Genomic DNA, 17,483 nt, shown 5'->3' on the forward strand with positions numbered 1-17,483 from the left:
TGCTGGAGGTACCTGTTGGACTAGTTGGCCCCAAGGGGACCTATGGATTGAAGAGGAATTAATTCCCCAACTTAAAACGCGCCACAGGGCATGTTTGCACACATATCACCTCAAGCCCCGCCCCCCTACCTTCACCACTGTGCAAACGCGCCCGTAGCACGTTCTAAGTTGGGGGATTAAGTCCCCTTGTATACTGGGGGTCCCTGGGGGCCACCTAGCCCACCAGGAATCTCCAGTATGCACCAGGGGGCTGCGTTGCAGAGAGGTGTAAAAAGGGGCATGGCCTCATTACACCTCTCTGCAACACAGCCCCCTGGCACGTTTGCAGAGGGGAAACTAATTCCCCTTGCATACTGGGGGTCCCTGGGGGCCAACTAGCCCACCAGAAACCTCCAGTATGTGCCAGGGGGCTGTGTTGCAGAGAGGTGTAATGAGGCCACGCCCCTTTTTACACCTCTCTGCAACGCAGCCCCCTTGCACGTTTGCAGAGAGGGAACTAATTCCCCTTGCATACTTGTGGTCCCTGGGGGGCAACTAGCCCACCAGGAACCTCCAGTATGCGCCAGGGGGCTGCGTTGCAGAGAGGTGTAATGAGGCCACGCCCCTTTTTACACCTCTCTGTAAGGCAGCCCCCTGGTGCGTTTGCAAAGGGGGAACTAATTCCCCTTGCATACTGGGGGTCCCTGGGGGCCACCTAGCCCACCAGGAACCTCCAGTATGCGCCAGGGGGCTGCATTGCAGAGAGGTGTAATGAGGCCACACCCCTTTTTACAATACTCTGCAACGCAGCTCTGTGGCGCTTACTGGAGGTACCTGGTGGGCTAGTTGGCTCCAAGGGACCCCCAGTATTCAAGGGGAATTACTTCCCCCTCTGCAAATTGCAGAGGGGGAAATAATTCCCATTTAATACTGGGGGTCCCTGGGGGCCAAGTAGCCCACCAGGAACCTCCAGTATGTGCCATTTTGTGTAACGAGGTAATCCGATTTGTTGGCAAAAACAATTTTTCATGTGTTTTGATATGTGCTGCAACTCGTACAGAAGTCATCATGTATGATCATATTTTCCCGTAGCCCCACCCCTAGCCCCCCACTTGCCGCACCTTTAGCTCATTCTAATGAATACCTGCACTTATTTTTTCCATTTAAAGCACTGCACATATGGATACAAAACCTGAAAACGAATGCCTGATGATACTTATCTGTTGAAAGGTGTGCTGTTGTGAAATGCAGGCAGCAGTGTTAGACACAAAGCCAGGAACGCAAGTGCCAGATGTGCTTAAGTGCTTAATAAAGGTGCACTGCAGACAAATACCAAGAAGGGGAGTGGTACAGTCCTGGCCCCAATTCCAGCAGCCAGAAGTAAATATGAAGTGCACCACATGGTAATGGATGTTCACATTGTGCAAGGGCAAAATGCCGTCTGTCAGTATGAGGTGCACAAATGCATGAAGGGGGCTGACACACTGGCCGGTGCTGTATGCTGTGGTGGGTGGAAACAAAGCGTGAATGACAGTTGATCGGATTAGTGATTGAAGAATGCTGACAAAAAGCTCCTATAGAATTATGTTATATGTAATATATCTTTAAAAACAAAAGTCTGTTTTTGTTTTATAAGCCAGACCTAAATAAAAAACAACCTCCTGAAATCGTGTCTTGCAAGCATCCAGATAAGAGAATAATATAGTTCTGAAGATATTTCCACACAGAGATTGGTACCCCTAAAAGAAGTACGTGAAGCAGTATGCTAAATGTGTTTTATCTCAAGTAATCTGTGCAGAAGCAACTTGCTTGGATCTGATCCAATCTGTCAAAGTCCCACAAATGCTCATAGCTACTACCAAATTGGGAATGAGAGGAAGAAGAAGTAAGAAGTAGAAACTCTTGGTGGGGGCGGGCTAAGTTGTAGGTAATGCATTCACATCTAGCCCTCATGTAGGACTGGCCGGGCCGAGCATGAGGCGTATTCCTAGGAGGCTAGAAGGAAAGGGGGCTGGTTTTGTTCCTGGGGGCTTTTTAATAGCAGTGCAGCAGTTTTGAAAGCACCTGCTGCAGAGTTCCTTGTATATCCAGTAGTTTTCAGGCAATAATAAAACGGTCACGATAACTCTGGTGATTAATATACCTACTGGAGAGTGATCAAAGTTTTGTCTAGTTGCAGTTTTGACTCATCTAAGGTAGCACAGTGGAATAAAATGCCTGCTGCAAAGGACATGTACCTTGCAGATTGGAGAACAATATTGTATGTGCATAGCTTAGTGGGTTACTGTCTTTGTTACTGTGCAGTTCATAAATTACAATCATAATTAGGGCTATGTTTTTTCCGAGTGTTTCCTTATCCTAATGTTTCTAAAAAGAATTTGTTTGGGTAGAAATACATTCTTGCTAGTAAAGCCAACCCTAACCCTTGTGTTATGTTCTGAATCCTGAGTTTGTGATAGTTGGAACTGGGGGTCTCTATTTGGCAGAGGCATGTATCTTTGTCCAAGTAGGGACCCTTGCTTCCAGTCAGGATAAGGGAAATACACACTTTAGATAATCCCTGCCCCCCCTCTGCAGCTTGGCATGAGCAGACAGGCTGATCCCAAAGGCAATGTGTAAAGTATTTGTACTCAAAGCACACATTAACACCTTGATAACACCACAGATTGTCACCACACCAGTTTAGAAAAATAAAGTATCTTTATCTAAACTCAACAAGATAAAAACGACAAAAATCCAACATAATGTAGTAAAATAGCACTCAAAAATAGTTATTTAAAAAATAAAGTTTGTAGAAACAAATAGCTCCACCTGGGGCTATTATGATGTTGTCACAGCAATAAATCCAAAGAATGGCACCTACCATGAGGTGCGCGGCGTTGGATTCCCATGGACCCCTAAACAAACAGTACCTTGGAAAACGAAGTCTATGGCGATGCAGGCATAGTGGAGGTGATTGGTCAGTGCCGAGGTCGGCTTCCTGGCTGCCCCGAGGGAGGTGAGGCATCGAATCCAGGACAGGGGAAGTCGGTTGAGTCATCGGTGAGGCATTGGTTGCAGTGAGGCAATGCGAAGTCTGCGCCGCGATAACAGGATGCAGGCGCTGGCAGTGACGGATTCGATGCGAGTGCTGGCATCGGGAATGCTGATAACTGCAGGCGTCGAAGGGCATCGGAAAAGCAGTGCAGGCCGGGCGGTACATTGTGCACTTCACGAGCAATGACCCTGGCTTTGGTGCAGGTCACGGCATCATGGCAGCATCCTTGACGTGTCTGAGATTGTTTTTCGTGCTTCACTTAGGTTTCTTTCACCTCCCAACTGCAGGAACAACCTTCAAAGGCCCAAAACTGGAACAGGCACCTCCTGGCAGGTCAGAACTCTCAGCAACAGAGTTCAGGGGAGCTGGGGGTCAAGTCTTTGTGTCCCTGATACTTCAGAACAGGAGGCCAGCACACACAAGTCCTTGGAGATTATTCTTCAAGCAGGTTTCTCAGCAAAGTTCCAATCTTTGCCCTTTCCTTGACAGAAGCAGCAACTGCAGGCCAACCTCACACAGCAAATGGGCAGTACTCCTCCTCACAGCTCTCCAGCTCGTCTCCTTGGCAAAGTTTTGTCTTGAGTCCACACATGATCTAAAGTTCTGGGGTTTAAGGTCTTTGTTATTCTTTGTGCAAGGGTCTCTGAACCCAGTCCAAACCAGTTCTGTCCTCACTGGTGCAGTATGACCACAGGGGGTGAAGACAGCATTATGCAAGGGTGACAGGCCCTATTAAGGTGCAAGGAAAACTCCTCCCACTACTCTAAATGGAGCCATGGTCTATGCATCTCAGCTCTGAGTCATCCAGGAAGGACCAGGCACCCCCCCCAGAGGCTGTCTACAGTGAATTCACATCCCCAGCCCCTGTCACTCCAAAACCATACAGTCAATCCACAGCCAGTGCCAATTGCCTTTGCATCCTCAGTAAGACCTTCAAGTGGATCGCCCCAACTGCAGAAGGACCGTCACCCAAGCACTCATCACCAGCAGACTGGACTACGGCAACATCCTCTACGTCGGAATCAACAGAACTCTTCTGCGCCGACTCCAGACCATCCAGAACGCAGCAGTCAGACTGGTCCTCTGGACACCGTGCCATGAGCTCATGACCCAACACCTACGAGGCCACCACTGGCTCCCCGTCAAGAAGAGGGTCACCTTCAAACTCTTGACCCACGCCTACAAATTTACTCAACAACATCGGACCAAATACCTCAAAGAGAGAGTATCCTTCCACGCACCCATGAGGAACCTTTGCTCCCCCGACCTCGCCCTGGCAGAGGTCCTGTACATCCACAGAAACAGAACAGGTGGGAGAGCTTTCTCCTACACGCAGCTAAAACCTGGAACGAGCTCCCTGTGAACATCAGACGCTCCCCTACCCTGCACACGTTCAGGAAGGACCTCAAGACCTGGCTCTTCAACTGATACGGAGGCGCCCTCTCCCCTAGCGCCTTGAGACTCTCATGGGTGAGTAGCGTGCTATAATATAAACCCATGATTGATTGGTTGAACCAAGCAGAGGCCCACAGAATGGTTAAACAAGAAAATGCCAACTTTCTAAATGTTGCATTTTCAAACACATAATTTAAAAACTATCTTTACTAAAATATGTGTTATTACATTCTGAGTTCAGAGAGCCTAAACTTTGTTTCTTTACTTTGTCCCAATGGGAAGTTATACTTGTAAGATGATACAAAGTATCTCCCATGCTATCCTATGGCACAGATAGCCTTTCAATAGTGAAAAACGAATTAGCAGTATTTCACTATCAGCACATGTCACACACCGAGTACATGTCCTACCTTTCACATACACTGCACCCTGCCCAGGGGGGTACACTGGGCCTACCAGAAGGATGCCTTACATGTAAGAAATTAAAAGGTTAGTACCTGGCAAGTGGGTGCACTTTCCAGGTCAATATGGAAGTTAACAACGGCCTGTGCAGACACCACAGTGGCAGGTCTGAGATGCATTTACAGGGCTACTCATGTGGGTGACACAATCAATGCTGCAGGCCTACTAGCAGCATTTGATTTACAGGCCCTGGCACACTCAGTGCACTTTAGTAGGGGCTTACCAGTAAATCAAATATGTCAATCATGGATACCCAATCATGATAACAATTTACACAGAGAGCTTATGCACTTTAGTACTGATTAGCAGTGGTAAAGTGCCCAAAGTCCTAAAGCCAACAAAAACAGGTCAAGAAAAATAGGGGGAAGAAGCAAATAGTTTGAGGATAACCCTGCAAAAAGGGCCAATTCCAACAGTGCTTCCCCAGACCAAGCACTCTTAAAAAATGCCTACCAGTATTGAAGATATGAATCCTATATCAATTAGTCCCATTTGTCTCACGTAACATTTTCCATATACTGATTTATACACGTATATTTCATTGTCTCTACATTTGTATGTAATGTAAAGTGCTCCGACACCCTATACTACTATGAGATGAGCTATAAAACAAATGAAATGCATGTGAAAGAGGGGCTATGGATAGATGAGGGTCACTGTTGGTGGGGGATAATGAGGGATCCATTAAAGGACCCCAGCAAAGATTGTTTTCTCCTAGTGCACTGTAAGGTAACACTTTACTTTGCTTTAAAAGCTAGTACAATTGAGTATATAATTAAATATGAGTTGTAATATGGGCCTTTTGGGGCAAAACCGAAAACTATGCACCGTATAGGGCTGGTCTGACAAAATTTGCCAGGGCTGCTTTGGGTTCCACGTCCAGCCCTGCTAGACCTCCATATCTCTTTGCTATTTCTATCGAAGGATGACTTTATTTTAAGGGATTTAGAGGTATAGCTGCGTATCATGGACACATCGCTGAAATGAGATGCTCAGATTCTAGGTGAGTGTCCTCTTTGTCCCGGGATACCTAGTCTGCGCTGACGGGTCTCTCGGTTATCTGAGTTCTGTCCTGCAATGAATGTTTTCTTTTAATTCAAGCTTGGATCTGCTCCTGCATCAATGGATCTCTAAGTGGTTGTTTGAGAGTGGCTGTATTGTTCTGAACCAGACTCTTAATAATTGTTTTGTTTTCTCTTGCAGAAAGCTGATAATAAATCTACTGCCAGCTGTGGTAGCCTTATAATAACACTGAACTGGTGAATCAGCACATAAGGCCTTTAAAATCTCTTTACGGTTTGGAAAATTGCCTACAAGGGGCTCAGAACCTTTTTATCTCCTGACAACATCCGGGCCCCGTTTTTAGATCAGTCAGTTGATGAAATGGTTTTGATCTAGTAAAGGCTGGCCTGCACAACAAGGCCTGCATAACCAGGCCTTTACAAACACACTTTATTGAGTCAGAATATTGCTTTTTATTTTGACAAATTGTACCTGTTTTTATGAGCAGCCAGCACGGAGTACTCTTGATGCACTGACAATCATTTGCAGTGTAAACATTCATGTGTATGGATTTCACCCAAACATGCTTTTCATCTGATTGCGAGCATTTCATAAATATGTCTTTGTTACGTTTAATAAAAGCTGTTTTTCATTTTATGCCTTTTTTTATTCATTTGGAAAATCTAACTGAATAGGGCCTGTATCGAAAGGCCTCCCAACAGATATAATGAAAAACACGGACATTATAGAGAGAACAGATTACAAGATACTGCTGCCAATATTACAAGCTCAAATATATTATACTGTGAGCATTGTAGAAGGCGTCGGGTTGCTTGGTGCCCAGGATCTTGTGACTGGATTAGGATAGGAGATCCTTTGATTATGTATTTTTACAGTTTTCTAAATGCTAATCATTTGGTTTATTTATTTTATTCCCGTACGTTGCACTTGTTTTCTAACGTATAAGCTAGCAAAACAGCTCTCTTATATTATATTTCTGACATGATAGGACGCTGTCTAATCGATAGAGGAGTGCTCTCTCGCACAGTTCGATTTTTCCTCGTAGCATTTTCCTGTTTGACCTTTAGAACTCTGGCATGCGTTTTTGTTCCGGTTGACATGACTGACAGCGAAAAGTTCAAACCGCTAAACCCTTCCTCTGCATGACTGCCTTGCCTCACAGTACAATGGATGTTTGATGTGGTATTTTGATTTAGATTCATACAAGTTGTGTGGGATTGCATGCACATCTGAGAGATCTCAGATACTTTCATGCATTTACTGGGCACACATTTTGCCTAGTGGGGTCAGTGTCAATATCTAATACTTACAGAGGTAAGTTGATTCATACAGTGAACATTGCAAGGGATTCTTTCTTTTCCAATGCTGAAACAGAAATCACTATAGGGCGTGTTTCACAACAAATCTAGCTGCAGTAATATTCTTTGCATTGCAATATGAGATAGTCTCAACTCACCCACAATTTGGTGGATGTTTACTTCTTGTAACTGCTTCTTTAAAATCAAAGCCATAACATTGACTAGATCATTCATCAAAGTACTTAACAAATTGTCGGCCGTCTCTTAATCCTTTCCTGCAAATGGTTAACAGTAAAGTCATGCATACACTGACCGTCAGCCAGAAAATGTCCCCCGGGATATGCACCAAACGGCTAGACATGGCTCAGTGTCACACATAAATGCGGCTCTTCAGATTACAAGAATGGTCATCACAAGCGAGCCTAGGATTTAATCTTTTCAAGCAAGAGCATATCCTGGGAGCCTTTTTGATAGTCTACTGTGCAAAGCTTAGAGCTGCTTCAGAAGGGCTCCTACATCACCCTATTGTGGCAATCTCTCAAGGTTTAGGAAAATAAGAATCCATGGAGCAAATACTTGGAAGACTCACTTGCAACTTTGCACTTTAAATGCATCTGGAACCCGATGTTACCACCTTATGAACAAAAACAAATTAGCGCTAAGAAAAGCAACAATGATCTCATCAGCGGCCGACTATTCCACTCAAGAAACATACAAAAACAATGCAAGACAAAAATATTGGGACCTACCTCATAGCCTTGAGAGGAAAAGAACTCTAAGTAAGAGTAAGCTTTTGTTTGCTTCCTTTCAGAGTTTTTCATTATGATCACGTGGGAGCCAAGAAAGACAGCACATGCCGCCTCTGCAAAGTAAGTCACGAATCACTGCTCCGCATCTTCTGTATCTGTAAGAAGCATTGGAGCTTACCCCAAATTGACTGGTAGATTTTTAAGATTTCTAGACACAAGCTTACTGGCATCACTTTGCAATGATTTTAAATAATTGTGCAATAAATATTTTCATACCTTTCTTTAACTGTTACTGTCCTGCCTAACAAAGAATGCAGGGTTATAGATATGACTGGGATCAGCCACTTTTCAAATCTTAAACACTGTTCAAGAAGATATTGTAGTCTATTCACCTTAGTGGGAGCACTCTCTAAAACCCCTCACCTGACCGTCAATTTTACTGGGGTCAGACATTTTTTAACTCTTAAACACTGTTCAAAAAGTGATTGTTGTCTGTTCACCTTAGTGGGATCACTCTCTTAAACCCCTCACCTGACCCTGAATTTTGAATCAGGAGGTTCATAGGTATGCATTAGCCACTAATAAGGGCCCGAAAGCTCAGCCCAATGGGCAACTCTCCATTGTTTAGTAAAACACATTTCTAAGATGATCAGGATGACATGCAACTTCGGAGCTATGATTTTGAACACACTGTAAAATATATATAAGTCGATCAACTCTACATTGAAGATTCTTCAACTATGCACACTAACTCAAAAGCTTCCGGGAACGTCTGCAACTAAACATCCACATCTTATAAATCTCCACTTTACATATAATTTGCATATAGAATATATGACAACCTTTTAAGATTGGAATGTGGTCAGACATTCACAGATGAATAAGCTATGATGAAAAAAGTCAGTTTGTTGGCAACAGGCTTTGGTCCTAAGCCATAATCTGCTTTGAAACTTGCATCTGGACATGATCTCTGCCTTTAGTTTGTTTAACCCCTTCCCTGCTCATGACGAGCTGAGCTCGTCATGAGTTGTGCCGCTCGCACGCTGATGACGAGCTGAGCTCGTCATGTAACGCGGCTTTTTAAAAAAAGCCGCACAGCGCGAAAAAAGCCGCCGCATGCATGAGGTTAACAAGCAATGGGGAAAACTCATGTGTTGGATTTGTTTACCGGCCGTCCCCGGTCGGGGAAGAGCCCTCACCACATGAAAGTGGTCCAAGCTGCAGTCACCTGGCTTAAAGCACGAATTGGCAGGCAAGGTCGTTTTGCATGATGTTATTTACAGTGTGGATGAAAGTGAACATTTTCCAAACCCACTGGGGAGTTATTTTTTACGAACAATTTTACTCTGGGAGCAGCTTACTTAAAGCGTGATTTATTGCACTACAAGCACCAGCAGGCTCTGGGGGCGCCAACGCCCACTGGAGCAGGTGCTGTGATTGAAATACTCCAAAGGCTCGTCACAGAGTTTTCAGAAGCCTCTGAGGAAATGCTCGGGTGAGCATGAAACGCGTCAGGCTGATAAATTGAATGGACTCTGCTCTCTTTTTGCCACGCTGTTTTCCTGCAATAAAAACGAAATTCACAAAACCTACCTGATGCTGGATCTTCAAAATGGGGAAAACTCATGTGTTGGATTTGTTTACCGGCCGTCCCCGGTCGGGGAAGAGCCCTCACCACATGAAAGTGGTCCAAGCTGCAGTCACCTGGCTTAAAGCACGAATTGGCAGGCAAGGTCGTTTTGCATGATGTTATTTACAGTGTGGATGAAAGTGAACATTTTCCAAACCCACTGGGGAGTTATTTTTTACGAACAATTTTACTCTGGGAGCAGCTTACTTAAAGCGTGATTTATTGCACTACAAGCACCAGCAGGCTCTGGGGGCGCCAACGCCCACTGGAGCAGGTGCTGTGATTGAAATACTCCAAAGGCTCGTCACAGAGTTTTCAGAAGCCTCTGAGGAAATGCTCGGGTGAGCATGAAACGCGTCAGGCTGATAAATTGAATGGACTCTGCTCTCTTTTTGCCACGCTGTTTTCCTGCAATAAAAACGAAATTCACAAAACCTACCTGATGCTGGCTCTTCAAAATGGGGAAAACTCATGTGTTGGATTTGTTTACCGGCCGTCCCCGGTCGGGGAAGAGCCCTCACCACATGAAAGTGGTCCAAGCTGCAGTCACCTGGCTTAAAGCACAAATTGGCAGGCAAGGTCGTTTTGCATGATGTTATTTACAGTGTGGATGAAAGTGAACATTTTCCAAACCCACTGGGGAGTTATTTTTTACGAACAATTTTACTCTGGGAGCAGCTTACTTAAAGCGTGATTTATTGCACTACAAGCACCAGCAGGCTCTGGGGGCGCCAACGCCCACTGGAGCAGGTGCTGTGATTGAAATACTCCAAAGGCTCGTCACAGAGTTTTCAGAAGCCTCTGAGGAAATGCTCGGGTGAGCATGAAACGCGTCAGGCTGATAAATTGAATGGACTCTGCTCTCTTTTTGCCACGCTGTTTTCCTGCAATAAAAACGAAATTCACAAAACCTACCTGATGCTGGCTCTTCAAAATGGGGAAAACTCATGTGTTGGATTTGTTTACCGGCCGTCCCCGGTCGGGGAAGAGCCCTCACCACATGAAAGTGGTCCAAGCTGCAGTCACCTGGCTTAAAGCACGAATTGGCAGGCAAGGTCGTTTTGCATGATGTTATTTACAGTGTGGATGAAAGTGAACATTTTCCAAACCCACTGGGGAGTTATTTTTTACGAACAATTTTACTCTGGGAGCAGCTTACTTAAAGCGTGATTTATTGCACTACAAGCACCAGCAGGCTCTGGGGGCGCCAACGCCCACTGGAGCAGGTGCTGTGATTGAAATACTCCAAAGGCTCGTCACAGAGTTTTCAGAAGCCTCTGAGGAAATGCTCGGGTGAGCATGAAACGCATCAGGCTGATAAATTGAGTGGACTCTGCTCTCTTTTTGCCACGCTGTTTTCCTGCAATAAAAACGAAATTCACAAAACCTACCTGATGCTGGCTCTTCAAAATGGGGAAAACTCATGTGTTGGATTTGTTTACCGGCCGTCCCCGGTCGGGGAAGAGCCCTCACCACATGAAAGTGGTCCAAGCTGCAGTCACCTGGCATAAAGCACGAATTGGCAGGCAAGGTCGTTTTGCATGATGTTATTTACAGTGTGGATGAAAGTGAACATTTTCCAAACCCACTGGGGAGTTATTTTTTACGAACAATTTTACTCTGGGAGCAGCTTACTTAAAGCGTGATTTATTGCACTACAAGCACCAGCAGGCTCTGGGGGCGCCAACGCCCACTGGAGCAGGTGCTGTGATTGAAATACTCCAAAGGCTCGTCACAGAGTTTTCAGAAGCCTCTGAGGAAATGCTCGGGTGAGCATGAAACGCGTCAGGCTGATAAATTGAATGGACTCTGCTCTCTTTTTGCCATGCTGTTGTCCTGCAATAAAAACGAAATTCACAAAACCTACCTGATGCTGGCTCTTCAAAATGGGGAAAACTCATGTGTTGGATTTGTTTACCGGCCGTCCCCGGTCGGGGAAGAGCCCTCACCACATGAAAGTGGTCCAAGCTGCAGTCACCTGGCTTAAAGCACGAATTGGCAGGCAAGGTCGTTTTGCATGATGTTATTTACAGTGTGGATGAAAGTGAACATTTTCCAAACCCACTGGGGAGTTATTTTTTATGAACAATTTTACTCTGGGAGCAGCTTAGTTAAAGCGTGATTTATTGCACTACAAGCACCAGCAGGCTCTGGGGGCGCCAACGCCCACTGGAGCAGGTGCTGTGATTGAAATACTCCAAAGGCTCGTCACAGAGTTTTCAGAAGCCTCTGAGGAAATGCTCGGGTGAGCATGAAACGCGTCAGGCTGATAAATTGAATGGACTCTGCTCTCTTTTTGCCACGCTGTTTTCCTGCAATAAAAACGAAATTCACAAAACCTACCTGATGCTGGCTCTTCAAAATGGGGAAAACTCATGTGTTGGATTTGTTTACCGGCCGTCCCCGGTCGGGGAAGAGCCCTCACCACATGAAAGTGGTCCAAGCTGCAGTCACCTGGCTTAAAGCACAAATTGGCAGGCAAGGTCGTTTTGCATGATGTTATTTACAGTGTGGATGAAAGTGAACATTTTCCAAACCCACTGGGGAGTTATTTTTTACGAACAATTTTACTCTGGGAGCAGCTTACTTAAAGCGTGATTTATTGCACTACAAGCACCAGCAGGCTCTGGGGGCGCCAACGCCCACTGGAGCAGGTGCTGTGATTGAAATACTCCAAAGGCTCGTCACAGAGTTTTCAGAAGCCTCTGAGGAAATGCTCGGGTGAGCATGAAACGCGTCAGGCTGATAAATTGAATGGACTCTGCTCTCTTTTTGCCACGCTGTTTTCCTGCAATAAAAACGAAATTCACAAAACCTACCTGATGCTGGCTCTTCAAAATGGGGAAAACTCATGTGTTGGATTTGTTTACCGGCCGTCCCCGGTCGGGGAAGAGCCCTCACCACATGAAAGTGGTCCAAGCTGCAGTCACCTGGCTTAAAGCACGAATTGGCAGGCAAGGTCGTTTTGCATGATGTTATTTACAGTGTGGATGAAAGTGAACATTTTCCAAACCCACTGGGGAGTTATTTTTTACGAACAATTTTACTCTGGGAGCAGCTTACTTAAAGCGTGATTTATTGCACTACAAGCACCAGCAGGCTCTGGGGGCGCCAACGCCCACTAGAGCAGGTGCTGTGATTGAAATACTCCAAAGGCTCGTCACAGAGTTTTCAGAAGCCTCTGAGGAAATGCTCGGGTGAGCATGAAACGCGTCAGGCTGATAAATTGAATGGACTCTGCTCTCTTTTTGCCACGCTGTTTTCCTGCAATAAAAACGAAATTCACAAAACCTACCTGATGCTGGCTCTTCAAAATGGGGAAAACTCATGTGTTGGATTTGTTTACCGGCCGTCCCCGGTCGGGGAAGAGCCCTCACCACATGAAAGTGGTCCAAGCTGCAGTCACCTGGCTTAAAGCACGAATTGGCAGGCAAGGTCGTTTTGCATGATGTTATTTACAGTGTGGATGAAAGTGAACATTTTCCAAACCCACTGGGGAGTTATTTTTTACGAACAATTTTACTCTGGGAGCAGCTTACTTAAAGCGTGATTTATTGCACTACAAGCACCAGCAGGCTCTGGGGGCACCAACGCCCACTGGAGAAGGTGCTGTGATTGAAATACTCCAAAGGCTCGTCACAGAGTTTTCAGAAGCCTCTGAGGAAATGCTCGGGTGAGCATGAAATGCGTCAGGCTGATAAATTGAATGGACTCTGCTCTCTTTTTGCCAGGCTGTTTTCCTGCAATAAAAACGAAATTCACAAAACCTACCTGATGCTGGCTCTTCAAAATGGGGAAAACTCATGTGTTGGATTTGTTTACCGGCCGTCCCCGGTCGGGGAAGAGCCCTCACCACATGAAAGTGGTCCAAGCTGCAGTCACCTGGCTTAAAGCACGAATTGGCAGGCAAGGTCGTTTTGCATGATGTTATTTACAGTGTGGATGAAAGTGAACATTTTCCAAACCCACTGGGGAGTTATTTTTTACGAACAATTTTACTCTGGGAGCAGCTTACTTAAAGCGTGATTTATTGCACTACAAGCACCAGCAGGCTCTGGGGGCGCCAACGCCCACTGGAGCAGGTGCTGTGATTGAAATACTCCAAAGGCTCGTCACAGAGTTTTCAGAAGCCTCTGAGGAAATGCTCGGGTGAGCATGAAACGCGTCAGGCTGATAAATTGAATGGACTCTGCTCTCTTTTTGCCATGCTGTTTTCCTGCAATAAAAACGAAATTCACAAAACCTACCTGATGCTGGCTCTTCAAAATGGGGAAAACTCATGTGTTGGATTTGTTTACCGGCCGTCCCCGGTCGGGGAAGAGCCCTCACCACATGAAAGTGGTCCAAGCTGCAGTCACCTGGCTTAAAGCACGAATTGGCAGGCAAGGTCGTTTTGCATGATGTTATTTACAGTGTGGATGAAAGTGAACATTTTCCAAACCCACTGGGGAGTTATTTTTTATGAACAATTTTACTCTGGGAGCAGCTTAGTTAAAGCGTGATTTATTGCACTACAAGCACCAGCAGGCTCTGGGGGCGCCAACGCCCACTGGAGCAGGTGCTGTGATTGAAATACTCCAAAGGCTCGTCACAGAGTTTTCAGAAGCCTCTGAGGAAATGCTCGGGTGAGCATGAAACGCGTCAGGCTGATAAATTGAATGGACTCTGCTCTCTTTTTGCCACGCTGTTTTCCTGCAATAAAAACGAAATTCACAAAACCTACCTGATGCTGGCTCTTCAAAATGGGGAAAACTCATGTGTTGGATTTGTTTACCGGCCGTCCCCGGTCAGGGAAGAGCCCTCACCACATGAAAGTGGTCCAAGCTGCAGTCACCTGGCTTAAAGCACAAATTGGCAGGCAAGGTCGTTTTGCATGATGTTATTTACAGTGTGGATGAAAGTGAACATTTTCCAAACCCACTGGGGAGTTATTTTTTACGAACAATTTTACTCTGGGAGCAGCTTACTTAAAGCGTGATTTATTGCACTACAAGCACCAGCAGGCTCTGGGGGCGCCAACGCCCACTGGAGCAGGTGCTGTGATTGAAATACTCCAAAGGCTCGTCACAGAGTTTTCAGAAGCCTCTGAGGAAATGCTCGGGTGAGCATGAAACGCGTCAGGCTGATAAATTGAATGGACTCTGCTCTCTTTTTGCCACGCTGTTTTCCTGCAATAAAAACGAAATTCACAAAACCTACCTGATGCTGGCTCTTCAAAATGGGGAAAACTCATGTGTTGGATTTGTTTACCGGCCGTCCCCGGTCAGGGAAGAGCCCTCACCACATGAAAGTGGTCCAAGCTGCAGTCACCTGGCTTAAAGCACGAATTGGCAGGCAAGGTCGTTTTGCATGATGTTATTTACAGTGTGGATGAAAGTGAACATTTTCCAAACCCACTGGGGAGTTATTTTTTACGAACAATTTTACTCTGGGAGCAGCTTACTTAAAGCGTGATTTATTGCACTACAAGCACCAGCAGGCTCTGGGGGCGCCAACGCCCACTGGAGCAGGTGCTGTGATTGAAATACTCCAAAGGCTCGTCACAGAGTTTTCAGAAGCCTCTGAGGAAATGCTCGGGTGAGCATGAAACGCGTCAGGCTGATAAATTGAATGGACTCTGCTCTCTTTTTGCCACGCTGTTTTCCTGCAATAAAAACGAAATTCACAAAACCTATCTGATGCTGGCTCTTCAAAATGGGGAAAACTCATGTGTTGGATTTGTTTACCGGCCGTCCCCGGTCGGGGAAGAGCCCTCACCACATAAAAAAGTGGTCCAAGCTGCAGTCACCTGGCTTAAAGCACGAATTGGCAGGCAAGGTCGTTTTGCATGATGTTATTTACAGTGTGGATGAAAGTGAACATTTTCCAAACCCACTGGGGAGTTATTTTTTACGAACAATTTTACTCTGGGAGCAGCTTACTTAAAGCGTGATTTATTGCACTACAAGCACCAGCAGGCTCTGGGGGCGCCAACGCCCACTGGAGCAGGTGCTGTGATTGAAATACTCCAAAGGCTCGTCACAGAGTTTTCAGAAGCCTCTGAGGAAATGCTCGGGTGAGCATGAAACGCGTCAGGCTGATAAATTGAATGGACTCTGCTCTCTTTTTGCCACGCTGTTTTCCTGCAATAAAAACGAAATTCACAAAACCTACCTGATGCTGGCTCTTCAAAATGGGGAAAACTCATGTGTTGGATTTGTTTACCGGCCGTCCCCGGTCGGGGAAGAGCCCTCACCACATGAAAGTGGTCCAAGCTGCAGTCACCTGGCTTAAAGCACGAATTGGCAGGCAAGGTCGTTTTGCATGATGTTATTTACAGTGTGGATGAAAGTGAACATTTTCCAAACCCACTGGGGAGTTATTTTTTACGAACAATTTTACTCTGGGAGCAGCTTACTTAAAGCGTGATTTATTGCACTACAAGCACCAGCAGGCTCTGGGGGCGCCAACGCCCACTGGAGCAGGTGCTGTGATTGAAATACTCCAAAGGCTCGTCACAGAGTTTTCAGAAGCCTCTGAGGAAATGCTCGGGTGAGCATGAAACGCGTCAGGCTGATAAATTGAATGGACTCTGCTCTCTTTTTGCCATGCTGTTTTCCTGCAATAAAAACGAAATTCACAAAACCTACCTGATGCTGGCTCTTCAAAATGGGGAAAACTCATGTGTTGGATTTGTTTACCGGCCGTCCCCGGTCGGGGAAGAGCCCTCACCACATGAAAGTGGTCCAAGCTGCAGTCACCTGGCTTAAAGCACAAATTGGCAGGCAAGGTCGTTTTGCATGATGTTATTTACAGTGTGGATGAAAGTGAACATTTTCCAAACCCACTGGGGAGTTATTTTTTACGAACAATTTTACTCTGGGAGCAGCTTACTTAAAGCGTGATTTATTGCACTACAAGCACCAGCAGGCTCTGGGGGCGCCAACGCCCACTGGAGCAGGTGCTGTGATTGAAATACTCCAAAGGCTCGTCACAGAGTTTTCAGAAGCCTCTGAGGAAATGCTCGGGTGAGCATGAAACGCGTCAGGCTGATAAATTGAATGGACTCTGCTCTCTTTTTGCCACGCTGTTTTCCTGCAATAAAAACGAAATTCACAAAACCTACCTGATTCTGGCTCTTCAAAATGGGGAAAACTCATGTGTTGGATTTGTTTACCGGCCGTCCCCGGTCGGGGAAGAGCCCTCACCACATGAAAGTGGTCCAAGCTGCAGTCACCTGGCTTAAAGCACGAATTGGCAGGCAAGGTCGTTTTGCATGATGTTATTTACAGTGTGGATGAAGGTGAACATTTTCCAAACCCACTGGGGAGTTATTTTTTACGAACAATTTTACTCTGGGAGCAGCTTACTTAAAGCGTGATTTATTGCACTACAAGCACCAGCAGGCTCTGGGGGCGCCAACGCCCACTGGAGCAGGTGCTGTGATTGAAATACTCCAAAGGCTCGTCACAGAGTTTTCAGAAGCCTCTGAGGAAATGCTCGGGTGAGCATGAAACGCGTCAGGCTGATAAATTGAATGGACTCTGCTCTCTTTTTGCCACGCTGTTTTCCTGCAATAAACGAAATTCACAAAACCTACCTGATGCTGGCTCTTCAAAATGGGGAAAACTCATGTGTTGGATTTGTTTACCGGCCGTCCCCGGTCGGGGAAGAGCCCTCACCACATGAAAGTGGTCCAAGCTGCAGTCACCTGGCTTAAAGCACGAATTGGCAGGCAAGGTCGTTTTGCATGATGTTATTTACAGTGTGGATGAAAGTGAACATTTTCCAAACCCACTGGGGAGTTATTTTTTACGAACAATTTTACTCTGGGAGCAGCTTACTTAAAGCGTGATTTATTGCACTACAAGCACCAGCAGGCTCTGGGGGCGCCAACGCCCACTGGAGCAGGTGCTGTGATTGAAATACTC

This window comes from Lissotriton helveticus, chromosome 6, assembly GCF_964261635.1.
Source record: "Lissotriton helveticus chromosome 6, aLisHel1.1, whole genome shotgun sequence".
Lineage (NCBI taxonomy): Eukaryota > Metazoa > Chordata > Amphibia > Caudata > Salamandridae > Lissotriton > Lissotriton helveticus.